General features: G+C 45.2%; 1 pseudogene; it reads right to left on the reverse strand.

Annotated features, from left to right (window-relative positions):
• The window catches only part of LOC144239158 (immunoglobulin kappa variable 4-1 pseudogene), a 4,851-nt pseudogene extending 2,282 nt beyond the window's left edge, over positions 1 to 2,569 (reverse strand).
• Between the last annotated feature and the right edge of the window lie 2,058 nt (positions 2,570 to 4,627).

Below are 4,627 nucleotides of genomic sequence, written 5' to 3' on the forward strand. Positions count from 1 at the left end.
TTTGGCGATCGCTCCATCGAGAATACCATTACCAACTCTCACCAAAACTACAGAGCAACCAAGGACCTAACTTTGTAGCCAACTTCCACTTGAACTTGATTCAGGACACCTGTAAAGCAGCTTCCAACACGGTGTCCCAACCCTTGTGGAGGCAGAGAATTGGAGGTTCAAACACTGTGTACACTCTCAGCATCAACAATGGACAGACTAGCACTGTTGTTCTTTACTGCTCCCTATAATGTCATGTCCAACTCCCCACAGGGTCCCAGCCCTGAACACAGTCCCCAGTCCCGCGGGGCAGGGAGACTCTTTTGTGATACTGGATCCACTTTACCACTGCAACTGCAATGAAGGGAGCACCACTGCTTTCTTTGGTGAAAAGTGTGCACCATGTAAAGGAAGGTTGCACTTCTCAGCTCACAGGTGTTTGTCTGGAGAGAGGTCATTGCCCCTGGGTCTTCCACTCAGCGTTAGTTACAACGTGAATGGGTGAGCAGGGCCTGTGTGGTGCTGTACTTGAGCACTAGGTCTGCCCCTTTCACTCCAACACAAGGAAAGAGCTGCTCCGGTGTTTGGAAGATTTGATGATGCATGTTTCCACACACTTCAGTTAGTGCTTGTGAAATAATGGACAAGCATCTCACACACACACACACACACACACACACACACACACACACACAAAGGAACAAGGAGACCTGTGTATCTAGAATACTTCATAATGGAGAACCAAATTTTCGTTATCATGTAGTATGCTGTCCGAACAGGGTGTTACAAAAAGTGTTGCTTCCAGAGTTGACTAATAAATGACTTAAAGACCAAACAGTTCCCCATCATTTCTCTTCTGTCCTAAATCTATCAATAACAGGTACCTCGTGATGGGGAAGTGGCTGACATACCACTTTCTGTCAAACCACAGGAAAGAAACCCTATCTGTTTACTGAACATCAAATACAATTTTTGAATCTTCATTTGAGTCCTCCGGAGCAACCCAGAACCACAGCAATAACTGCATACACTTCTGGTCTGTAGTCAGTACAGATTGGGGTGATGTCAGCCTGCCAGGAGCCCAGAGAAGAGGTAGAAGCCAAAAGCCTAAGCTACTGAGATGGTCAAGAGTGAAGCCTGTGTATATGCTCAGTAAGCATCCAATACCCCTCCCACACTCATGTATGCTCAAGATCAGTGTACTGAGAGTGGATAAGACTTCATAACAGAGCCCTGGTGCCAAAGGGATGATACATTCCAAAGAGTCCAGAAGAATATGCAAGTATTTTGCACTGTGCACACAGGAAATGCAGACACGTCCTAGAGATCCTGGGCCTAAATCCAGACTCCTCATCTCAGATAGAACTATGATGTCACCTCCAGCCCCACCTGTGAGGTGTCTGCAGCCTCTCTAAACCCCACATAATCCCTCTCCTTCTCTCTGTGACCTTAAGTGCTTTTGCAAGTCTTCAGCTGAGACCCAGTGAGATACTATTTTTCCATTCCCATTCTCCCATCTTCTAATAGCCTCTGGCCAGGAGACAGAAGAGAGCTGAGTGAAGGGCGGTCTTCTGAAGTTACAGAGTAATGGTGTCTTGAGGTGGGCAGAGAGGCAGGTGTGGGATGGCCACACTGAGCGCTGACATGCCACTTCCAGGGAGGGCACCTGCGGGTGCACCCTGCTCCCTTCTCCAAGAGATGCAGCTGAGGGCATGAGCAGGTCAATAATATAAATCTATCTGGGTGAACAACTCAGATTCAGATGATACAAAAAAATCTGGAAAATGTAGTCAAGGGTCCATGGAAAGTCATTACGGTCTTCAGACTTTCTTGTCCAAGAGACATAGAAGAGGTGACTGCCCTTAACCTCCCCTTGAGCTTTGCACATTCTTCCACGATTTAGCCAGAAGACCTGCAACTCATACAGCTTAGGGAGAAACAGGGCCGAGCAGGGAGGCAGCAGCAGGTGCAGCAAAGCCTCTCTGACCCAGGTCCCTGGGGACGAGGTTTGTGTGCGAGGCTGAAGCACTGTGGGAGGAGAGCTATAATACTGCTGACAGTAATAAGTCGCCACATCTTCAGCCTGGATGTTGTTGATGGTGAGGGTGAAATCTGTCTGAGACCCACTGCCGCTGAACCGGTCGGGGACTCCAGGTGCCTGAGTGAATGCCCAGGAAATGAGCAATTGAGGGGCCTGTCCTGGTTTCTGCTGATACCAGGCTAAGTTTGTCTTCTGGTCGGAGCTGTAGAGAAAATTCTGGCTGGACTTATGGTTGATGGTGATGCTCTCTCCCATAGACCTACTCTCAGAGCTTGGAGACTGGGTCATTTCGATGTCCCCAGACACCCCTGCAATCACAAGTGGACAGTGGCCATACACAGCATCACTGATATAGTAAAATATGTATTCAAAAATTAATGTTTTCTTATTTTTGTAGGAAATCAGACTGTTTTATTGAAATGGTTTATCCATACCACATGGTAGAGTCATTGGCCAATTTTATAAAGATCTTTCTCCTCGGAGCCTCTCACCTGAGATGCAGAGCACCAGGAAGAGGAACCGTTGGGGCTGTGGCATCATCTTGCAGCTGGTCACCCGTCTGATGCACCCAGGCCCCGTCCCCAGGAACCCTATTAATAGGGGTCTGAGCAGCCAGCCTAGGGCCCCAGGAGCCTATGCAAAGCATCAAAGAGTATGAAAGTGTCTGGTCGCTGCCTTGTGAAGCAGAGAATGGAAAGAAAGAGACAAAATATCACGACCCCAGGGAATGGGATTTGTATGCCCAAGAGACCCAGAAGTCACCTCAAACTATGATTCACAATATTATCCACCAAAATCCCCAAATGTAAATTCTTGTTAGTACCAAGTGTTCTATTTCAAATCAGCTGAAGTCGACTTTAAAACATACAGCTCTTTTTGTAGTAAAATGTATGTTTACAAGCATATAAGTTCAGAACCTAACTGAAACAGTATAAATGTGATGTGAGCACATGGAATCTACTCAAGTTGTTGGATAGAATGGAGACATAGTGCCCACATTTTTGTCCCTGGCTGTGGTTCTCTTCTGAATTTTAAATACATAATTGAAGTTGCACTTGGACAACTGAGAGGAGCCTCCTTTTGTCCAAAGCAGACCTCTGATAGTTCCCTCTGCACAAATACTGTCTCAGAAAATGTGTCACCATGTACTTATGAGTCACTCTTGTCACTGCTCCTTCGGTCAACCAGTGTGTGAAACATCTCAGATCTCCCCAACCCCTTCACTAAGTGACCTATGGGGTCACTACTCCTCGGGAGGGGGTGGTCATAGGTGAAATAGTTTTAGTTCCCAGCTCTGCAGGGCAGTTCTTCATTTATTCAGACTCCAAATCAATAATACTTCCAAAATTACCCAAGCAGCTTCAGGAACTTGCCTGGGCATAGAGCATTGAAAACACATCAGACAGAACCTCCTNAGATAGATAGCAAAGAGACACATGCCCTCTCTGCTGCTGCCACTCCCACCTTATGAGGTCCCTGTGTTGGCACAGTGTCATCACTCAGGGTGAGTGGGGTAGTAGGTGTCCAAGTCCATGCTGTGTAACCTCATCTTTCAGCCTGCACAGAGTCAGAGGAAGAGAGAACGAGTCCATGCAGGATCACAGTTTTGTTTTGGAAAAATAAAATCAACTGTAGTCTCCTATATTGTCAAGTCTCCAAATCATCTCTTGATCACAGACAGTAGTCTTTCATTCATAATTTCCTTGTAGCCTGAAACTAACCAGTACACAGTTCAATGACAGAAATCAACACTCAAACACTGTGTATAAAAATGAACAGGACCCCGTTCCATCAGGGCACTGTTCTATGGTTAATACTCATTTCTAGTGAAGGGAACCATCTTTCATTTTTTCTTTTTCCCATATATTCTTGAAAAATGAACTTTATCGCATAGAAGAGGTAAGCATTGATTCTTCCTTTGCTTCAGATTCTTCCTTTGCTTGAAGCACTCACTGTTTCCTCCTATAATCCTTAACACAGAGTATGGGGTATAGATGGAAGAATGGACATTAGTATTCTTTCCTCTAAACTATCTAGTTTCTCCACTCAGTTCTCTGTTCCTATTTGGTAGTCTTGGTTTGAGTAATGCTGATTCCAATCTAATTCCAAGGATGAAATGCAGAACAGTAGATTCTCTGTTCATCATGTACTCCTCCTTGACTGCAGTGGTCTGTAGAGATCTGTCAAGAATAGCCATCACTGAAGCTTGACAATCCGGAGAGAATCTCAGAATTCCTGATAGAATGTGAGGAATGAATACTGTTTGTACAAGGAGCAGACAACACCAGAATCTTTTGGCATCCATGCCAAGCTTCCCTTCATATGGAACTAGTGCAATGGAAGTCAAAGTGGAATGGGAGGAAGAAACTGGATCTTAGTGACATAAATAAGTGGCAGGATCAAACCTAGCCTTAAGCCTTCCACTCTGGACTCTTCATTAACATAAGTGCCCGGATTCCCTTTCCTATATAATATAGTGCAATTTGAGGCTTCTGGTAATTGCAATGAAAACTCGCCAAAAGATGTTACACTCTGAGCCAACCTAATAAGGTAATGCAATTGGAAATACCTCTATTTTATGTTTTGGCCTACAAAGTC

The sequence above is a fragment of the Crocuta crocuta genome, unplaced genomic scaffold, assembly GCF_008692635.1.
Source record: "Crocuta crocuta isolate KB4526 unplaced genomic scaffold, BGI_CrCroc_1.0 scaffold842, whole genome shotgun sequence".
Taxonomy (NCBI): domain Eukaryota; kingdom Metazoa; phylum Chordata; class Mammalia; order Carnivora; family Hyaenidae; genus Crocuta; species Crocuta crocuta.